The following is a 23,966-nucleotide window of genomic DNA, read 5'->3' on the forward strand; positions in this document are numbered from 1 at the left end:
CACAACAGTGAGAAGAAGGGGCGACCCTCACCTGGCACTGGGAGGGGTTTGAGGGAGGAACCAGCCCCCAGAGGAGCTGTGCCCTTGAGCAGACCCGGTTTCAGCCAGCCTAGAAGAGCAAATAAAGAACAGTCCTGAGATTCGGAGATCTGGCTAACCTTTGACTCGCAGTTCCGGAGGCAAAAGTGGCAGGATTGTAGGAATTGAGGAGTGTGAATTGGGGTCAGGAAAGAGGTCGATGAGAGCATGGGAGGGGGCATGGCCTCAGGTCCTGGTTACTCAGGTACCGGGACTCTAAATGATGGCATTTTACTGACAGCTGGTTATGACTGTTGTGTCACATTTCTGTGGTGTGTCCACTGCACAACTCCCTGGTTTATTTATATCCCTCCCCCCTAGAAACCAAGCCCATTCCCTTCTTTTATTCTCAACTTCTGCAAAGAAATCTTCCCCTGCTTCTTTCCCAAAGTGATCGCTCTCTTGTATTTTCACAGCACTCTCTCATATTTTAACTCAATCACGCTTCTCGTTTATCTAGTTTCTGTACATGGGTGCATTGTGTCTCTTCCAAGCTCATTGACATCCTCCCTAAAGCTTTCCATGGTGCCTTTCCAATAGCAAGTGTTTACTGAATTGATTAAATATTGATACTAAAACCTGTCATATGTTTAAATAGGATAATATTGTTAGTATTAAGTTACCTTGAAAATGCAACTTGAATTTAGATTGTCCTCTGCCATAGAGGTTGCCTGGATCCCCCATTTCTCAGTCAGGGGAAACTCGAAGGCCCCCTGTCCCCCCCAGTCACTACTTCTGCATGTTCTCCAGGATTCCTCAGCGTGTCTAGACCTGCTTCATGTGGTCCATGCAGTTGACCTAAAGAAAGCATTTGGAGGAATATGCTGACAACCATGGGGATCTGAGTGTGGTCACAATTCCTACAAGGAACCAATCCATGCCGGACTTTCCTAGCTTCTGAGTTCATACTGGCCACTCCACTTTCTCTCCTTGCCTGCCTGCAGGCAATGCCCATCGCCCATCACACATGCTTTTGCTTGCTCCGTGGTCTAACCACCCTCCTCTCTTACCCTTTTCTTCTTTCTTTCTGCAGAGCAGTAAGTACATTCAAGTTGTGGTCATGCTGAGAAGCATCCTTTTTCCCTGACACCTTGGGGGACCCCAACACCCAGGGTCTTGACTTGATCTGCACTGAGGGTAGAAAATATTTTTCCAAACAATGATTTTCCCCCATCTGATGCCTGATGTGGAACCCCTTCACATATAAGTGTGAAAGGTGGAGAATGTCAGAGTCGCAAAAGTTTTATGTATTAGGTTTAAAGGTGTGATGTAATTCTTAGTATTTCAGTGGTATCTGCACTGAGCAAAATAAAGAAAAATGAAAAACTCATTCTTTCAGATTTTCTGCACTCAAAATTCCAAACAATTATCCTGCATGCTTGCATGAGTTTTTTAACTGATTTGGTAGAATATGTAAGTTGCTCAGGTATCACATAGAGGCAATCTGAGACACTCATCTTGATTTCCTTATTCCCCCAGGTACCATTTCCTAATAAATATATGCACTCCTTAAAATCGATGTCATAAATATAGACAGCTGACTCACAGCGCTAACTAACAGGATTTCAGTCTTTTCTCCAAAGAATGTGCAAAGCAATTCAGCTCCAGTCCAAGTGGAAAAAAAATCTCTGAAACTTGTATTTTTAGCAGGCATCTTACTTCATTATATAAGAATGCTGAGAAAAAGTATAAACCCATACCTGGTATAGGAAAACCAACCAGGGGGCATGCCCTGCCCTTTTCCCCCAGGTGCTCTGGTTGTACTCATGCTTCTCAAAGAGGTCCTGAAATGTTAGTCACAATCAGTAGATTAAGAAACAATTACTGGGGACCTGTTCTGTACAGAGCCCTGTACTTGATCCCCTGGGACAAATGATGGGACATAAGACATGCTCTCACAAAAAAAATTGTGTAATGTTGTTGCAGTCCTAAAATTGACATCAACTTCACAGTGGACTCTGAGGTTATGAGTGGTTTGCAGCAGATTGCATTACAGAAGCTCAGAGAGAGACCAGTAGTGAGTTTGTGTGCACCGAGAAGGTAGGGTATGTGCACGTGGGTGTGCATGTGTGCATGCATGTGCATATGTGTGTTCTGTGCACGTGTGAGGACCAGAAGTCTTTGAGGAAGAAATAATGCAAGACACATACATTAGCTAATCCAGGAAGCTCATGAAACGGCCATGATAAAGGGCAATGAGCTTGTGGGGAATTATGCTCTGATTTCTAGTAAGAGTGAGCTACAAGAGTGATGTGGAATCAGCTTGTTTTCATTGGTGGTGGTACTTATGGCAAGGACTGTAGCCCCCCATACAGAGGTCAGTGACTTGTCTGGCCTCTGCATCAGTGGGGTGAATGCAGCACAATGAAGACAGGGTTATTTAATCTTGCCTTTATAAATTATTCATCAGAGCAGTGTTTTTTTTCCATAGTCTTCCAAGCCCCACAATTATAAACTTCTTCCGTAACCTCAGTTCTTCTTTGTGAAGGCCAGTCTTTCCAGTGACCCTGATTCCGGTTTCGCATACTCAGAAGTTGATGGTATTCAGTGGTGCCAGTCACAGGGGTGGGAGTTCCTCCAGCCTTGCTCCCAGGAAAGCTGCCCTCAGGCTGGCCACAGTCTGAATTCCCTGCACATTCACTGGATCCTGCACCAAGAGTCAGCTCTCTTGCAGGGAACTCCTAGGGAGGAAGAAGGGAAGAGCCCCAGAGTTTCATCTTATCAAGGGGCTCCCACTGTGGCTGACCCCCTGCCACCATGTGGGACAGAAGACTCCCCTCCCAGGAAAACACATGAGATGGAGTCCTCCCAGGGAATGAAGGCACTGCCACGCTCAGAAGAGGCTCTAGGAAAAGCATACAGTGACTCCCAATGGTCAGCAAAGCCACATACATCTTACTGACTGATTACCCTGAACATCTACCCAGGAGTGTCATGAGGTAACAGAAGCATCAGCACCTCCCAAACCAAGAATCAAATTTACTAAAAAGTAGATGCAACTAAAGGAATGTTTATAGGAATATGATTCTGAAAACATACCTCCTATACATACTCAAGCTGTATATAAGTCAAAGAAACAAAACCTAAGAATAATAAACATTAAAAAGAAGAAATGATACAGTAGAAAAACTAGTGATAACCATTAACTCTAGTAAAATTCAGAGTTAAGTCAAAATAATTGTTGATAATATGTCATAAAATTTAATTCAGTGGTTTAAATTTAAGTTAAAGATGCTTAATGTCAAAAAACAAAACTAAAATTAAAGACCATTAAAAGAAAAACCTCAGATATTTGTAGTAGAGTGGAATTAGGAGAGAAATAAAGGCATATTTATATCAGTGGGAGCCATAAAAATGTTTCTATTCTATAGATGTTGATAAAGACACAAAAGTTTAAATGTATTTATAAAAATTTAGAGGGCTAGGACTATTAGGATTATGATATGAGAAACAGTAACATTTCATTAATCAGTATTAGTTAGCAATGGGATATAAGAAAACAACAAAAATGTATAATAAAGAGAAAATGTAATATATTGTTGCTAGATTAATATAAATAATTTCCATTTTAACAATAAATGTAAATGGGTTATATTCTCCTAATAAAATAATATCAGATTAATGTAAAAAGTATCTCTCAGTCATATACTCATTCAAGGATAAACATATTTTCAAATGACACAGAAATATTGAGAAAAATGGAACATCTATGCTTTACTAGCTCACTACAAAGAAAAATAAAAAGGGAGTGAGAATATTGATAACTAAATTACAAAGAAATATGTACACATGAAAGAACTGAGCTATGTAAAGGTTAAGAAGTTATGGGCAGGGGCTTCCCTGGTGGTGCAGTGGTTGAGGGTCTGCCTACCGATGCAGGGGACGCGGGTTCGTGTCCCAGTCCGGGAGGATCCCACATGCCACAGAGCGGCTGGGCCTGTGACCCATGGCCACTGGGCCTGCGCATCCAGAGCCTGTGCTCCGCAATGGGAGAGTCCACAGCAGTGAGAGGACCACGTACCGCAAAAAAAAAAAAAAAAAAGAAGTTATGGGCAAAAGAAAAAGGGAGAGAAAAGAAGCAATTTATCAGTAAATCTAACTGGGAAACAAAGGACTGTGGATTTTCAAAATTTGAATTCAACAAATATGTGTGTGTGCACTGTAAGCAAGAATGGAACCAAGCATGAAAAAACACTGAAATGAATTTCTTCTTACATTTCTATATTTGACTATGATATACATTGCCAGTTTTTCTCCCTCAAAACAAAAAACTTTATTGCACAGCAGAGCACATTAAAATAATTATTTTCACCATCCACAAAGTAGAATTCAAGTGATCTGTCTTCACTGAAAACCCTTATAGTATGATGGAAAAGAGTAGGGTATATTTATTTTTTTATTGAAGTATAGCTAGTCTACAATGTTCTGTTAGTTTCTGTTGTACAACAAAGTGATTCAGATATATATATATTTTTTCAGATTCTTTTCCATTATAGGTTATTACAAGATATTGAATACAGTTCCTTATCTATTTTTATATATAGTAGTGTGTATCTGCTAATCCCAAACTCTTAATTTATCCTTCCCCACCCTTTCCCCTTTGGTAACCATAAGTTTGTTCTCTATTTCCGTGAGTCTGTTTCTGTTTTGTAAAATAAGTTCATTTGTATCATATTTTATATTCCACATATAAGTAATATCATATGGTATTTGTCTTTCTCTGTCTGAAAAAGAGTGGGATATAAATGCTTACTTATAAATAGTAAGCATCCCGCCTCTGACTCCAAATGCTATACTAATCTATGTCTTGTTGCTTTATTTAGAGTAGATATAAACTCCATGTACATTCAGTGTTGATGCTCTAGGATTCCAAGTCACTGCATAATTAGGAAAAGCCAAGATTAGGAATGGTTTCCAGAATGGTTTCGTGTTTATAATAGGAACTTAATTCATCCTGAATGAAGGGATTGATTTTCATAAAAGAACGTCTTTAAGAGAACTCTTGCTCCTACTTAATTTAACGCAGTAAGAAGGTTTCTCTGATTGTCTCCTCATTGCCTGTACACATCCCCTGATGCATTGCTTCTCTCCCACTCTTTATTCCTACACGGTCTCTCCCTCCTTCATCCTCTCTGTCCCCATGTCCGTTTACAAGTCTGAATTCACATTTCTATAACCTTCTGAGGAGTATATTTTGCACACCAGCCTTGGGCTCTATTGATACTTCACCAGAGTACTTAGAACTATAACATATTTTTGTTTAAAAAATGAACACAAATAGTAAAGAATGACTTGGGGCCATGAGACAGGCCTTGGAAGAAATAGCATTGGTTTTAGTGTTTTATAACCAACTGAGTCAGTTCCAAAAGGATGTTCAGAAGATTTAAAAGAACCAGGCCTGAGAAAGTATATGAAAAAAATCAACCCAGTGGAATACCTAGTTACCAAGAAAAGGGGCTAACCAACCCAGAATCCACTATTTGATATTTGATCCTAATTATATCTAAGTAAAATGTAAACATGAGGAGATTTTGATGGAAAAAAAGTCAACCTATTTATAATTAAAATTGGATTTCTTAGTGACTCGGCAGTCAAAGGGCTGAGGAAGCCACTTTGCACCCTGAGTTTATATCCACAACTTTAATATGTGAAACTTCTATTTGAAAAATCTTCAAAGGAAAACATCAGACTGTCTTTCTCTGTTTTTATTTCTGAGCAGACAAATCAACATATACTAGAAATATCATATTGCCTTTTTCTGACATACTGAAAAAGCCATCAACTAATTTTCCAATAATTATATTTTTGGTTTTTATGTTAACATCTGCCAACCAGACCTTCAACGTCTAGCAAAGTCAACCTCCAAGAGCCTTGTCAAAGAGAACAGATGCTGCCTGGCATTGCCATGCTCTGCAGTTTGGAACAAGCAATCAGCTAGGCAGTGCATGTTCACCTGTTTTTAGACTGCAAAGTAAAAGAGTGAAATGGAAATGCGGCAAAAGAGGAAGACCCAATACTTTGCAGAACAAGCTCTTCCCAGGATCACTGATTCTCAAAACAAAATCTGTGTTATAAACAGTTGAGTCTGTCCTGAAACAAAGAAAGAAAACTATTTTAAAAAATTAAAAGTGAGCAAATTGGAAGAAATAATAGAAATTGTTACCTGAGGATAAGGGGTTGGGGAGACAGGAAATTTTGGCGAGTGTTGTATATATTTATTATCTTGATTGCAGTAATAGTTTCTTAGGTATATACATATGTCAAAACTCATCAAATTCTACATTTTAAAATATGTAGATAAATGCATGTCAATTATACCCGAATCAAGTTGTAAAAAAAAGTGACAGGAATTATAGCTGAGCAATTCGTGGCTAATGAGTACATTTTTTTAAAATATATTTATTTATTTATTTTTGGCGGCGTTGGGTCTTCATTGTAGTGCCCGGGGCTTTCTCTAGTTGCGGTGAGCAGGGGCTACTCTTTGTTGTGGTGCATGGGCTTCTCACCGCAGTGGCTTCTCTTGTTGCAGAGCATGAGCTGTAGGCACGCAGGCTTCAGTAGTTGTGGCATGCAGGCTCTAGAGCGCAGGCTCAGTAGTTGTGGCACACGGGCTTAGTTGCTCTGCAGCTTGTGGGATCCTCCCAGACAAGGGATCGAGCCCATGTCCCCTGCATTGGCAAGCAGATTCTTAACCACTCTGCCACCAGGGAAGTCCCTAATGAGTACATTTTGATGAAGAATCTTTAAAGTAACTTACCCAACAAGGATGAGATGTGATCCTCAGTGGATGGACCATCATAGCACAGGGACCATTAAACTGCATGCCCCATTATCAAGCATGAGGTCAGAGAAATAACTTTATCCAGTGAATTATTCATGAGTTTACTGAAACTTGATTTCTTTGCCTTAATTAGTATAAAACTTTGGACTGTCCCTTTCACCAACACAAACTGATGGGAGTGACAAGATTGATATGAAAAGTTAGTTCTACCAAATATTGAATAAACTGAAAGAAGAGCTCTGTTTATATTTATAAATATTTATATTGAAGAGCTGAAAGAACATTTCCAATGCATTTCTTTTATGAGGCAAACAATCTTGAAACCAGTTTCTATTGAAGACTAAAAAATAAAGGAATATTAAGTCAATAATCACTCATTAGAAAAAGAAAGTAAAATGTTAACAAAGTAAAGCAGATATATAATATACTTTATATGTGTATATATATTATATATTCATTCAATATTATATATGTATGTGTATATGCATATATATAAATAATACTTCATTACCAAATCATATTGATCTCAGGAATGCAAGATTAGTTTGACATTTGGGGGCTAAACTATCACTCAATTCTTAATCCCTTCACTGCATAGAACTTATTTCCCAATATAAAAAATTCTCAACTGATGTTAGTATAAAAAGTATGTTTATCTTTCCAATTTCAACCCCTCATTTTAATAACATACAGGAGATGTGTTAAATCATATTTTAAATAAATTGGGAGAATATCACACCATTGTAAATAGTGTGCAAATCTTGCTGAATACTAACAAAGGGCTGTGCTTTTTAGATGTTTTCTTGTGCATTATAGCATCATCTTCAGTGTAATCCTTCTGTGACACTTGTCCTGAATGTGCTTGCATATCACCTTTCAAATTTATCATTTATGTGTTTTTCCTGTATGGGTTCAAAAAACACTGAGAAAACATTGAAGAAACAAGGTTACCAAGCTGAATAGTCAGCAGGTGGTTCCACCGCTCTAGGTGTCCAGTGCCCCAGATGAGGCAATGAGCCCAAGGAGAGAACAGCACATTCTGCATCCTTAGTCCGTTGGTACACATATTTCTCCTTTAAACAGGTCTTTGGGTTGGAGGTAAAGTTGTATGAATTCCTAACTCTGTTGGTCAGGCAATTTTGGCCTCAGATGTTGCAATGGCTAAGGTATTCCTGGCAGGGAAGGTACACCCACACCTGTAGCATGTGCAATCCTAGTGGGATATATGGCTGCTCCCTCTTATGCAGGTGTAACTGTCCAACTGTCTCTTGTGCGACTTACCCCTGGCCCCATCAAGGAATGGTGCCATACCCAGAGCTAAGCATCATCTCTGATGCTGGAGTGCTGGACATTGAGCACTGGCAGTAGCTGTGTACCTGCGGGACCCAGTAGCAGCCAGTGGACCATGCCTTCCAAATGGGGAGTGTTCTCTGCCTCGGAGGGTGTGGTCATGCCCTACGTTCTGGACAAGGTGTCTCCTGCTGAAGTAGGGCTCACACTTCCCTGCTGAGCGGAAAGCTGAGGTAGTGGGCAATTCACCCCCCAATTTCCAGTCTGCAGATCTGCCTTTGAGGGCAAATCACAGTAGCGGTTCTCCTAGTTCACTCTGCTCCCTAGAAAAGAGAGGGCCAGGCACAGTTTTCACACTAAGACTTGATTAGGAAGTGCAGTTCCAACACGGAAAGACTACAGGGGGATAAAGGGGGTGAAGGTGAGACAAGAAAGGAGAGAAAACATGCAAGTCTCTAAATTGCAGAGGTTGACACAATCTCAGGGAAAACAGCTGCTGCTCAGTCCCCCAGGCAGGTCCCTCTGAGCCTCCCCACCCCTCAGAACAGAACCCCGGAGGGAGAAGGAAGATGAATGTTTACAACCTCCTTCCTGCCACCCGTGGGCCCAAGGACACCCCACAGGTGTTGATTCCGCCACACTCCCAGATTCCACTGCACAGCTCTGAGTAGGATGTTCAGACCCCACTCCCGTTTCATGACAATTCGTCTGCATTAGGAAGAGGTGGACGCCATGATTCCAGGTGGCCCCCAGCATGGCAGGCACGAAGGCTGGGCCTCAACCCGGGGAGGCTGAGACCGTCACACTGTTCAGAGGCAGTGAAGGTGACAGCCTCAGGCTCCACCAGCAAACGGCCGGGTCTGTGGGCAGTTAAGAGCAAGAGCCTGCAAAGGCCTATAATCCAGGTCCATAAAAGCAATACAATCATAAAACCAATTTATGAATATTATAAACCATTTTAAACCCATGTTCTGACCATCAGGCTTATGCTTCTCATTAGGCAAGCCAACATTTTTCCATCTCTGTTTCCATCTGGAACCATAACAGCAGGGAAGAATCATTGCAGGAAAGAATCATGGAAGGAATTTCTTAAAAAGGACAAGGGAGATGGGGCAAGAGTGAGCAGAGTTTGTTGCTGCAGGTCTACTGTGCACCAGCAATGAGAGGGGAGGGTTTTTCGTATACATTACCTCACTTTGCAGGGCATGTGTCGGCATCACTATCGATATTTGCAAATGAAGAAACCGGTGTTGATAGGGATCAAGTGTTACCCGAGTTAAGCTGTACAGCTGGCAGTTAACGCTGTTAGCGGCTCCCGTGTCTCTGTGCCGTTGGATTGCACCAACCAATCTGAAATTTGGACACCTTCCACTAGGACTGTCAATCTTCCTTCCCTGGACTGTTTTATAGCATATATAAGCATAGTAACGTACCAAATATTGTGGTTGCTTGTTATAGTTTGAGACAGAACTTTTCAGGGACCGTAAGATTAAGAATCAGCTAGACTGAAAAGAAGAAAACAAAAAATAGCCCTGTCATCGATCGGGCTTGGAGGACAGACCTAGATCAAGCCAGCTGAAGATTTGAAGAAGGTGGTCTTCCTCCCCGAGTCCTGCAGCAGCTGTAAAATGACCCCTCCTTTGAGTGACTGTTGCTTCTTTCCAATAACCCCCGAGAGCCCCTTGGCTCTTCCCACCCGGAAACTGGATACTTGAATCCTGCACTGCACTTGCCTCATGGCAGCACCTGATCCCTATGTAATCCTGTTTTCATCAGTCCCCGAAGAAAGGGGGGGCCTAGGATCACATCACAGAGACTCAGAAAGGTTGGCGCTCATCCCGACACCCAGAGCCAGGACTAGACACATGACACGCGGCTTCCAATCCAGTGCCTTTCTGTGAAGATATCTGATATCTGGTGTTGGAAGACTTACATGAATCATAAAAATCATTTTAGAATTTCATAAAAGGTAGAATCATATTATCTTTATATTCTGAATAAAATATGAAGCTGTAGTTTTTAACTATGATTTAAAGATAGTAAAAAAATATTTGAAAAAGTTCTATATTAAAAATATCTAGTCTCTATTGTGTAATTATCAGGAACGTAACATTGTAAACATAGGAAGATATAGTTTCTTTTGTATTCTTGTTAATCTGAAATTTTCTTGCAGTTAACACATCTATTGCATTGTCTGTAAAGTTTAATGTAAGATTTTTCTAACATTCATTCTATGAATGTAGTGAAATCACAGAACTGTAGATACTGGTAAAAAGTAATACTAAAGGGTCATTTTAATTTTTGTTATTATTAGATTGAAAAAATATGTCTGCCGAAGTCTAATCACTATGAAAAAAGGGCTAGAACTTCATGTATTCAATGGTTATCTTGTTAAACTGAGTCATGAATTAGTGAGGAGCTTTGTCACTTTTCATGATATAAATTAATTTTTAAGCACAGATTAAATATTAAGAAAATGAAAACTTGAAACAGATGGCTAAAGCTTATCATATGAAAGAATCACAATAGAGTTTCTCTGGGTTTTCACAAAACATATTAATTTATATTTTACCTGCTGAGAAGTTCCCCTAAGACTTAAGAGTAAAAGTGCAGTGAGAGACTTTCTTCCATAATTTCCAAATGGCAGCTACATTTTCAAGTCCACCCCATTCAACACTTCATGTTCGGAAGGACGTCTGTGTATTCATTTCTCTCTGAAGAACAGTAGTTCTCTGTTTTCTTCCAAAATCTAAACTGTATACCTGCTCATGTGAACTGGAAAAGTTTGACAGAAGACTCCCTGGTCTCTAACTGTGCGGCAGACCCATCCTATCCCCGGAATTTTTTTTCTTTGTTAGTTTCAGGTGTACAGCAAAGTGATTCAGTTTATATATATATATATATATATATATATATATATATATATATATATATACACACACACACATATATATATTATATTGTAATATATTTTAGTTTATAGTTTATTACAAGATATTGAATATAGTTCCCTGTGCTATACAGTAGGTCCTTGTTGTTTATCCATCCTAATAACAGTTTGCATCTGCTAACCCCAAACTCCCAATTCATCCCTCCCCAACTCCCCTCCCCAAGGCAACCACAAGTCTTTTCTCTATGTCTGTGAGTCTGTTTTTGTTTCACAGATATGTTCATTTGTGTCATATTTTAGATTCCACATGTAAGTGATATTATATGATATTTGTCTTTGTCTGGATTAGTTCACTTAGTATATAATCTCTAGGTCTGTCCATGTTGCTGCAAATGGAATTATTTCATTCATTTTTATGGCTGAGTAATATTCCATTGTGTATATGTACCACAACTTCTTTATCCATTCATCTGTCGGTGAACATTTAGGTTGCTTCCATGGCTTGGCTATTATAAATAGTGCTGTTATGAACATTAGGGTGCATGTATCTTTTCAAATTAGCGTTTTCTCCAGATAGATGCCCAGGAGTGGGATTGCTGGATCATATGGTAGCTCTATTTTTACCCCTGGAGTCTTACTCCCTCACAGCTCTCATAACCACACATGCACACACATACATGTATCCACATGCATACTCACACATGCACATATGCATATACACATTAACACTCATGGATACACACTCATACATGCACATTATATGTGTGCATACATGCATACATGCATGGACACACACATGCACACATAAACGCAGACATACATGAATACACATGCACACACTTACCCACACATGCACTCACAGCCTGTGCTCACACCCCACTGCACACAGCCCCGGTGCACTTGCTCTTCACACTTCTGGCTTCCTCCCCGTCTCCACTGGCCATGCAGCCACTGTCTTTTATCCTTTAGCTCAGAAGCCAACTCGCCTGTTAAATGCACAACTCCTTAAATGCATAGAGTGGCTCTCTTTTCTAGGCTCTAGCTAGCTCTTTGAAGTTCCTCTAATAACCATACTGATGAGATATGTTATGATTTTCTCTGTATGTCTTTCTTCACTAAAATGTCAGCTCTTCCAGAGGCAGGATAACCAGGTCTGAACAATATGATGTTATTCTATGCTGATCTGACACAACGAGGGTTGCTAAAGTTTCTAAGTGTTAGGGTCTCACCATCTTAAGAACCCTCTCCTCCTTGAAATGTTCATATAGGTCTTCTAAGCCTCTGCTCTCAGACCTTAGATTAGCTTCAAAGGAACACTTCTCTGAAATCTCAAAACTGTATGCAGCTTTTGTTTATGTTTTGTTTGCCCTTTTTGACATAATAATTACCCAAGAAGTTAAAGACATTTCCATTGTGATTCTGGATGACTTCTAATTTTCCAAGTCCTTGGATTTTTCCATAATATGCTGTGTTGCACACTCACATCACCTCCTGTTCATTTAGTGCCCTGTCCATAGTGCTGCCTGGATTTCTCAGAGAGAGCATACATTCCTTAGGAAGAAGAAGCAGAACAAACAGGTGGTAACATGAGATTTCATCTTCACAGATTTGCAAAGTTCTGGGAAAACAAATAGATTTTCATGCATAACTGTTCCCTTACTAAATACCTCTTTAGTAGATGCAACCTATAAACTGGTTTTGTCAGTAAATCATTCCACACATCCAAAAAATAAGGATTGATACAGTCTGCCTTTTTGTAGCATGATGAGAAATACCCACATTGAATCTTCGAATAGATTATTAGATACAGATAAACAAGTATAAAACAGTTTTTTTAAATGTAACCATTTATGGCCCTTAATTAAATAACCAACATCTAAAGAACAAACTAAAACACTGGGTAAACATGATAAAATTATCCACTCTGAATAAGTACATTTAAAATAGGGCCTATTGAACACTGGCCAATGTGTAAGTCCATTAAGAAACAAATCAAAGAAAGGAAAATAATATTAAGTCCCTCTGACTCTCTCACACACACACACACAAAACAAACTCAACAAACTCAGAAAGTTATCTGCTTCAAGAATTACAGTTAAGAGCCTTAACATATACTCTTACAAATAAATAATAAAATATGAACAGAAACATAGGAATATATGCAAATATCTAGAGAAAAAAGCTCAATACCTATATAAAATGTGTGCAATATTACTAATAAGCAACAAAATGCAAAAACATACTAGATGCCATAATTTACATTTCAAAAGGCCTAAAATGTATCTAAATTAGAGTACTAAATTTTGGCAAAAGCACAGTGAAAAGAGAGCTGTCATGCACTGCTTATGGGAATATTGGTGTTAGAATACTGTAAATTGCTTTGGGATTGTCAATAGAGATCTTTTGGAGTTCAGATCCATTTACTTGTTATTTCTGTATTAGGAATCAGCTTCACCTTCCTAATCAGAGATTCATGCTAAGCCCTGTGCACAGGTATGTCTGTGATGGCATCATTTATGAAGATGTAAATTGGAAACAGCCTAAATACGCAGCAGGAGGAAAGTGCTTAGCTGAATTACGATACATCCTAAGAATGGACGTTCTGGGACAGCCTAGTAAAGTTCCTCTAATGTGCCCTAATCTTCCTCATGAATGTTCCTTTCTGTGGAAAGCAGGTGAATTAGACTATGGACCTTGTCTATATATCTTAAGTTTCATCAAGATCTGTGTATCATTTTATGAAAATATAGATTATACTGTGTAAATTTTTTGAAAGTTCCTCTTTTACTTAAAGTCTCTTTGTTTGAAGATCGTGTGTGCTTGATACTCAGGCTACTGGTTGAGAATTTCAAAACTGTCCTCTCAATGTTTTTAGATGATTGATGGTAGATGATAGATAGATACATATACTAGAATGAATTTACCAAATTAAGAAATTCTCATACATAACCCTTGAATCAACAATTAAAAATTAAGTCCCCTCCCCACAAATACCTCAACTTTTCATTTTGTATTGCGATTAGGGACTGACTACACACATTTTCAAGTTCTGTCCAGACTTTATAATTCTTTTGTGATCAACATCTTCGTGAATAGAAATGCAGCGACATTTATTTTTTCTACTAACAAAGACAAAGCCATGACAACATATATTTAGAGAGCTCAGCAGAGCACAAGAGTTGAGAGTCTACCCAGATGCTCAGGATGTATTATTTATGAATTATTTTCTTAAAATTTCTAAAAAAATATCAAACAACGGAAGTCATTTCTCTAGTTGTAACTATCTCAGATTTTTTAAAAATAAGTACACTTTCTACAACAGACCTTCTTTCTGGTTGTGATTTTCCCCTTTCTGAAGCCCGTTTGTTACAGGCTCCTTTGGTGTAGATCTTCTGGAGAAAAACTCTCAGTGTCTGTTTATCAGAAGATATCTGTAGTTGCTCTTCTTCTTGAAAGATGTTTTTGCTGGTATACAAACCTAAGTTTCGTTCATTTTCGCTCAACATTTTGAAGACCTTTTCCCTCCGTCTTCTGATTTCCACTTTTGTAGTTGGGAAGTTCCTTAGCAGACAGTGTGCCTTTCTGTCTGTATTTAAGATCCTTATGTTTTCTTTATTCCGCAGTATCATTATGACATACTGGGATATCTATTTCTTTTATTTTTTCTCCTAGGTGGTGCTTGTGCTCTCTGTAGGTGTGATCAGTGTTCCTCTGCAGTTCCACTGACACTTCTGTCCCCTTGGGCTCACTGCTTCCATTGGGAACTCTCTTTACTTCTTGTTAAATACTCTTAATAAAGCCTTCATATCCCTTAACTTCAATCCAGTTTTCTGTGTCACACATTCGAGTAATTTCCTCAGATTTATCTTGTACTTTATGAATTCTCCCTTCATGTGAGTCAGATCTGATTCTTAATTTGTTCATTGACTTTTAAAATTCAGCCTTTGTAATTTTCATTTCTATTTGTTCCATTTGTTTTCAAACCTGCCTGGCTCTCCTTAATTGTCCTTTGCTGCTTGCTCACTTTTCTGTGGTAATATTTATTTATTTAAATATTTCATACTTAGTTATTTTATAGCCTAGAATTGATAATTCCCATTTCTGAAATCTTTCGGTGTCTAAATCCATCACATAATTGCTGCTGTGCAACCCAGACTCTGTTTGAGCTACAGAACATTTCCACTGCCCCAGAAACTTTCCTCCCAAGTCCACCGGGCTCTCACCCCCACGACCAACACCAAAGTAAATGTTCAGATCTTTTATCTCAACATAGAAAGTATTGCCTGCAATATGTAATCTTTTTTATTAATGCATATTTCATTCAGCTCATTTGTTTTTTGAAATTCATTTATGCTATTGCATGTATCAGTAGTTTTTATTTAGTTGCTAATTAGTATCCATTGTAGGGCTATATCACAGTTTGTTCATATATCCTTGTATTAATTGTCACCTGAGCTATCTACAGGTTTTGTCTATTAAAATAGAGCTTCATGAATATCCTTGTACAAGTCTTTTTGTGAACTTGCATTTTCACTTCTCGGGTAAATACCCCAGGAGTAGAATTATTGGGCCCTAGAGTGGTTGCATATTTATTTTTATAAGAAACTGCTATGTGTTATTTCAAAATGCCTTTAACATTTTTACACTCCAACCAAAAATATATGAGTTCTGGGTGCTTCTCATCCCCACCAATATTCTGTATTTCAGGCTTTTCCGCTGCAGCGGTCTAGTCAGCATGCAGCAGTTGCTCATTTTCCTATGGTTACTCTCCACCTGCATGTCTTCCTGTGGGAGGTGTCTCATGCCATATTTTACCCATTTTTATTGGGCTGCTTGTAATTTTGTTATTGAGTTATAGGAGACCTTTGTACATGCTGGATGCCACTGTTTTTTCAAATATATTTGTTCTTTCAAATATTTGTTCTGTGAACATTCATCCCCACTATGGACCCTCCTTTTCATTTTCTTAATGATGTCTTTTGGAAGAGATTTAAAAACTTTGATGACAACTAATTTATCACAACTCTTCTATGGTTATTGCTTGGGTGATCTGTCTACGGAACATCTGCTCACCCCTGTTGTGAAGATACTCATTTATGTTATTTTCTGAAGATTTATAGTTTTACCTTTTATGTTTATATCCATAATGCATCCCAAACTGATTTCTGTGTATAACACGAGGTCCAGAAGGTGAAGTCTATTTTGGGGTCCATGAAAATAACATTGTTCCAACACCATTTATTGAGGAGATTTCACTTTGCCTGTTGCACGGTTTTGGCGCGTTTGTTGAAAATCTGTTGTCTATTCAAGTGCAGGTCTGTCTCTGGGTCCTCTGTTCTGTGACTTTATCCATTCGCCAATATTTGTGCCTGTTCTACACTGTCTTGACTACAGTAACCTGTGGTGAGTCCTGATAACAGGTAGAATAAGTACTCCACGCTTGTTGTTATTTTTCATGGCTGTTTTTGAAAAGTCTCTGTCCTTTTCACTTTCATATAGATTTTACAGTTTGTTCATTCTTCAAAACACTCTTCTGAGATTTTGATTTGAAGCACAGTGAACCTGTTGTGGGGAACTGACACCTTCAAAATTACTCTTCTGATTCCTGAACATGGTACATCTACCATTTATTCAGGTCTTTAATTCCTCTCAATATTTTACATTTTCAGTATAAAGATCTTGCACATCTTTTGCTAAACGTATTCCCAAGTATTTTGTCTTTTTAGAGAACATTGTAAATGGAATGTTCTGTTTAATTTCATTTATCAAGTTTTGGTGCTCATATGTAAAAATACAATTGGCTTTTTTATACTGATCCGGTATCCTGAAATCTTCTGAATTCAATTATTTGATTATCAAGTTTGTTGTAGATTATTTAGGATTTTCTCTCTGCTTAAAAAAAATTCTCTGAAAATAGAGTTAATTCTTCCATTCAAATACTTATGCCCTTTATGGACTTTTCATTATTTATTGTAATATCATCTAGGACACCTGGTATAATGACTAATAAAAGTGGTAGGAGGGCTTCCCTGGTGGCGCAGTGGTAGAGAGTCCACCTGCCAATGCAGGGGACACGGGTTCGTGCCCCGGTCCGGGAAGATCCCACATGCCACGGAGCAGCTGGGCCCGTGAGCCATGGCCACTGAGCCTGCGTGTCCGGAGCCTGTGCTCCACAATGGGAGAGGCCACAACAGTGAGAGGCCCGCGTACCGCAAAAAAAAAAGTGGTAGGAGTAGATATCTTCCTTGTTCCTGGTCTTAGGGAGAAATAACTCATATTTCACATAAAATGTGAGAGTAGCTGTAAATTTTTCATAGATAACCTTTACCAGGTTAAGTAAATTCCCTGAGAATTTGTTGAGATTATTATTTTCAACATCAGTGGGTGTTACGTTTTGTCAATTTTCTTTGCATCTATTGAAATGATTGTATGTCTTTCCCCCTTCATTTTTTAAGATAGTAAATTATATTATTTTATTTCAAAATGTTAAAACAAATGTATTCCTGGATTAACTCCATTAGGTTATGGTATATTATCTTTTTCATCTATTGATGGATTTGGTTTGGTAATAAATCATTAATGATATTTGCATCTATGCCCATGAGTAATTTTGGTTTTTAGGTCATTGTTTATGAAGAATATACTTCTTAAATTTTCCCATTTTTTTCTGATTGAGAAGTGTTCCCTTCTGCTCTAATTTTTGAAATATGTAAGATTGTGTTACTCCTCTCTTAGAAAATTCATAGTGAACCCACTTGGGCCTGGAGTTTTCTTTGTGGGAAGGTTTTTGATAATTAATTAAATTAGTTTAATTAACATAGGGCTCTGTATATTTGCTGTTTCATCTGAATTCAGTTTTGGTTAATTTTACTTTTCTATGAATGTGTCCCTTTTATCTAAGTTGCCTTATCTGTTGACATTAACTTGTTCAGAATGTCATCTCTTTTGCCCCTTAATGTTTATTAAACCTGTAGTAAAATTCTCTCTTTCATTTCTGGTGCTGGTGTTATAATACAATGCTTACACAGGAAACACAAATGAATGAGAATATTCTAGAGAGATTAAAGGTAAATAATGAATATAGTTATGCCAGGTGAATGCAAATGAAAACGAAGCAGGTGTCACACCTTGATACGTGACAAATGCTGGCAAGAAGTCAGAGAAACCCAGACGGTAGAGCATTTAATAGCAAAGAAGGGTCCACACTTCATAATGCTGAAGGATACAATTAACAATAAAGATCTAGCAGTCACTGAGAAATATAACCAGATAAAACAGCAACATTGTTTATAATGCAGAAACTACAAGCAACACAGAGTTATATAGACAGAGACATAATAATAAGGGACCTTCATATACTTGTTTCACCACACAACATAGCAAAGATACGAAAAGAATGGAGAGCACATAAACAACAAATCAAGAAGGCATATTGTATTGCTGTAAATCATACTCTAAACCCAACTAGGTAGTACTGCATTGTATTTGAAGAGCATTTAAGTGCATCTGGAACATTCTCAAAACTTGGGAAAACTTAGGTTATGACCAGAACTTCAATGTCCCAAAGAAAAATAATAAAACCAACATTCTCTGATCATTATGCAAAAATATTGAAAATTAAAATGGATATCAAGATCTAAAGCAAAAAGACCTTCCTTTAGCTTCTTTTAACTGCAAAATTAAACCATGGCTGGGAGAAGGGGAGAACTGAACACACACACACAAGCATGCACACACACACACACACTTGAGTAAGACAGGAAAGTCAAAGCAAAATTTCAGAAACTCTTGAAAGTAATAATGAAAATATATAAGAACTCATGGAATCCAACTAAAACCAAATAGAAGAAAATGTATAGTATACAATAACATGTTAAATAGAAATGACAAAAAGAAGGTAAATGAGTTTATCACCCAACTACAAAAACTAAAAAAAGGACAAGACAAAATAAAAAGCAAAAGGAAGGAATTAAGATAAAAGAAGACTTATTGATTGAGAAAATGAAGAAAAAATCAATAGAGTTTCCAAATAAAACAACGTAATAAATAAATAAGTGAAAAATTCAACAAAATTGGAAAAAAAAAACCCAGCTAACCTTAAAGAAGAGGGGAAAGGGAGAAAGCACTAATTATCAAGAACAGGAAATACACCTAAAGAAGTAACCATTAAAATAGATTCTTTAAATTATGAGATTAATGTGCACTAAAAAAAAATTTGAAAACCTAATTGAAAAACATAACTTTTCCAAAAAATACAATTTAACAAAATTAATCCCATTAGAGAAAGTATAACAAATAAACTACCATAAGAAAGAGAAAAATCAAAATTTAAAAAGCACCAGGTCTAGATAGTTTTGCAAAGGAATTCTGTGTTTTTAAGTGTTTTTAAGTGTCAGAAAATCACTGTCACTTAAATTATATCAGAGCATAGAAAAAGTAAAACCTCAAATTTTTTTCTATGAAGAAAGTAAAATATTGATTCCCCAAGCCTGACAAAAAAACACCTATATGCCATTTTCACTTATTAATGTATTGGGTTGGCCAAAAAGTTCATTTGGTTTCAAGTAAAAATAAAAGACACATTTTTCATTTTCACCAAGAGCTTTATGGAACAACATATTCATTAACTGAACGAACTTTTTGGCCAACCCAATAAATACATATATCTTATATAACATACAAGCAAACTGAATCTAATGTCCCATTAAGAACTAATACAGCTGAGCAAGGAAGCTTTATTTTAGGGATGCAGGAGTGCTTTAATAATAGGCAATCTATTAACTTTTAACTTATAACTTTTTAGCTCTTAAGAATTAACTCTTTTAACTTAATGTATTATATCTCATATTAATACAGTTAAGCAGAAATCATATGGTCATCCCTAAGAATTCAGAAAATGCATTTTGCAAAATCAACACATATCACTTATTCAAGTTAAAAACAGTACAATAGAAAGTGACAGCACTTCAATAATACCTATAGAATCCATATATATGTAAGAAACTTTTCTTTCAATAATTATATTTTGGTTATAGTTTTGCCATTGTTAATCTCAGATTTCTCATTGTTATATATTTTTTTCAGTCCAAACGCAAATACGTTGTACACCCCCTTTTCTTTAGCATTGTGTGGAGATATCCAACAGTGCAGTCACACAATTACACAAGAGAAAGAGTTGGAAAGAAAGATAAAGTCATTCTTACTTGCAGATGATATAATTATGTATCAGATAAAACCAGAGGAATTGATAGAAATCCACTACCAAAAAATAAGATAATTTATCAGTAGCATGTTGAAAAATCAACACACAGAACTAATAGCCTTTATATATGCAAATAAATACCACTTACAAGATATAATGGAAGCGAGTAAACTATGATGAATGAATGGAAGGAAGGAAGGGAGGGAGGGAGGGAGATTCAGCAGCGAGCAGAAGTCTTATTACATCAATGCAGTAAAGTAATTGTCAGCCTCATAATAGAAAAACATGGGCACACTTTGCTGTTATAATTGTTGCCAGTTGTTTGTTTCTAGTTTTGTTTTTTGTTTGTGATTCAGTCAGTGGTTTTACTGTGAGCCAGTGCACGCAGCCCCAGACCTGCCTTTGTTGCACTGTTGGGACTCTTGCAGCAGTGAAAGGGTGTTTGAGAGGGACCCCTTCTAGTGGATCCTGCCCACCAAGGACCCTCCCCCTTTGTCTCAGGATCACGCTGCCTGGAGCAGAGCTTGGGCTCAAAGGAAGCGTGCGCTGAGTGTGGTGCTCACGGGATTGAACTGAAATGCAGCCTGCTTTTTCCTCTAACATTCAACTCCCAGTAACATCATGACGGACCTGGCCTGATTAACCACTTATGAGATGTCGGGAAAATCACCAAATACATTTCTTGTGCAAGATTGCTCTATTTGAAAACTCTCAACCTCCCATTACCATGGAAACCACAAAGATTCTACCATGAATTATAGTTTGAGATTTCTTTTTTTACTTGGCTGGTTGTGTGTAATTAACTTCTGTTATACCATATTTTTTTGATACGCCGGAAAAGGCTGCTGCAATACTTGCTGTAATACCAACAAGCTCAAATCTAAGCTTGACTTTGAAAGGAGTAAGCCCTGGATGGGAGACCAGGTTCCTGTTCTGGCTCTACTATGGGCTGTTATTAGCTGCCCGACTTTGAAAAATGTACTTTTTCTTGACCTAAGTATCCTCGCCACATGGTGGCTGGAGTGGGGGCTGGGAGAGTAGGTGAGTGGGTTCAACAATTATTCAGCATCCTTCCCGGCAGAAAAATTCTGTGATTCTGCAACTGCTTCTCTTTCAGATTAAAACATGGTCAACATTACTGTCTGAGCGCTTGAAATAAATGACCCCACCTCAGCATCCTAAATACTCTTCTCAGTGAGGTTAACTTGATATTCTAACCAGGGAATATTAAAGGAGTTATTAAAGTAGCTAGTGTTGGACCAGTAAACAAGCCAAAGTCAACAACGATCAGCCTCTTACCCAGTGTAATGATAATAATAGCAACAATATCTATGATAATAAAAAACTCGCTACCACTTATGAACATCTGTGTGAGCCAGGCACTGAGCTAGGCTCATCACAGTATTTGATGTAAATAACTCTTGAAAGGTGATTATTACCATCAATTCTCATAAGGAAAGTTTAAAAAATTAAATAGCCAGCCCACAGCCTCTGAGTTTGGAAATGAAAGAACCAGGTCTGGTTTCATGTTCGTTCACCCCGTTACTTCCTGTGGAGTCTTTGCCATGTATTAACCAAGACGAATCAGGCATTAGTTCCACCAACATTTTCTAAAATTACTGCTCCACAATTTTCAGATAACCACAACTACATGCAGCCATTTAATTTCTGACCAAAAATTTAGGAATGACATTAAAAGCATACATTACCACATTTCCAACTTCTTTTCGGTCATTGCTAATGGCAAAAAAAAAAAATTCCATAGTAAAGTATCTCCCTCCAAAAAAGCTTTGCAAAAAGTCCGTTTTTGTCTGGGAAATATGGCATTATCACAAATTTTCAAAGGTATCAAAGATGCTATGAGTAAAATAACCTTTCCATGTATGGTCGTGTGCACCTGTACATATACCTATACATGTGCATGTAGTCAGAGGTTTGTTTCATTTTTTTTTTTTTTTTTGCAGTATGCGGGCCTCTCACTGTTGTGGCCTCTCCCGTTGCGGAGCACAGGCTCCGGACGCGCAGGCTCAGCGGCCATGGCTCACGGGGCCAGCCGCTCCGCGGCATGTGGGATCTTCCCAGACCAGGGCACGAACCCGTGTCCCCTGCATCGGCAGGCGGACTCTCAACCACTGCGCCACCAGGGAAGCCCGTTTCATTTTTTTTTCATTTTTTTCTTCCATAATAGAGTCGTCTTGGGAGGATTTCATTACACTATTTCAGATTGTGTATAACTGTGTGCTGATTAATACATAACACTCAAAGGCAGTTCTCTCAATCACAAGTTCTGTGGCTTGAACACAGCAGAGCAAGAAGAGCCAGTAATCGAAAAGCACTATGGCCTTAAATATCCACACACATAGCCCAGCTGAAAACTAAGCTTTCGGTTTAGTTTAAAAGATAACCATATGTGACCTAGTTCCCTTTTTTATTATACTTTTTAATTTTAAAATTTAGCTGAATGTCTGTTGGGATCACCCTGTCCTTTGAGTTTTAAGTAAAATTGAGCACAGTCTTCCACCCAAAGTGAATGGGAAGCTTTGTCCCCCGCCCACCAGTCCTGAAATCCTCCCTAACTCTTGTCCCTGTGGGATTCCTCAGCTTCCCTGATATCTGGCCTCCCTCTTTTCTTGGCAATGATGTCGGGGTACCAAGCATGTGGGACGTTGCAAACTTTAATGAAGTTCTGGAAGCGGGACGGGAGGTGGCATCACAAGGCAAAGAGCTCAGAGGTCCCAGGAAAACCGTGAAGACTATTTCTCTGGGAGTTTCTCTCTGGCTGATTCCAGCCCTTGGCCGCCAAGCTCCTATGAGTCCTTCGCTGCTCCAGGGCCGTCTCGGTCCCTGGTGCCCTGGACCCACCCAGTAACCATTTTCTGTTATTTTGCAACGTGGAGCTGCTTAGCAACTTTTAAATGTTTGCTCGCTCTCTTCCTTTATAAGCTCTTATCTGAAGTGTAATTAACAGTAGATTGATGAAAACAGAAGACAGTTTAGGCCAGGAGTGCCTTAGGTACAGGATCAGCTTGAATCATTTGTAGTTTTAAATAGCCTTTTTTCTCTTTCTCTATTTTCTCTCACATCTATTTATATTTTCATGGCTGGAGTCGGCCGTCTTCTGAAGGGACTAATACACAGGAAGTTATGATTTGCAGTATTTTGGAAATGCCCATAGACATCTGAGTACAATCACCTAAAACTAACCCGACCCGCTGCTTGCTGTGTTGTAAGCAGCACCATCCAGGCACAAGTAAGTCAAGGAAGACCACCCTGAGGAGCAAGCGACGGTTGTCTGTCCTGGACTGTGATGGCAAGAGACCAAAGGCAGGCAGGGCAGCGGGAGAGCGCTCCCGGCACGAGAGAAGGGTCCAGGTGTGCCCTGCTGGGGCGGCATCCCACCAGCCGGCTTAGGGAGCAGCCTTGACTTTCTCTGCTTGGGCCTGGGTTGGACGCAGGAGCAGAAATCAGAGGATTTCTGCTGACCAAATCAGTTACTGGCCCATATCGGCCAGTCGCTGGAGAGGTTGTGGTTCGCCTCTCCAGCTGGTGGCCGCAGCCCGAGGGTCTGAGTCCGATTGTCTAGGTGGTCTGGCTGTTGTCCGTTTGCATATTAAGCCTCTCGCAGGTGATGAAGGTCCTATTGCTGTCCGCACTTTATAGAGGAGGAGGGCAGCAAGGGATCCAGCAGCTACTCTCTACTCAACCGGTAAGGGCAGCATTTGAAC

Source organism: Mesoplodon bidens (assembly GCF_964165515.1).
Source record: "Mesoplodon bidens genome assembly, chromosome: 3".
NCBI classification, from domain to species: domain Eukaryota; kingdom Metazoa; phylum Chordata; class Mammalia; order Artiodactyla; family Ziphiidae; genus Mesoplodon; species Mesoplodon bidens.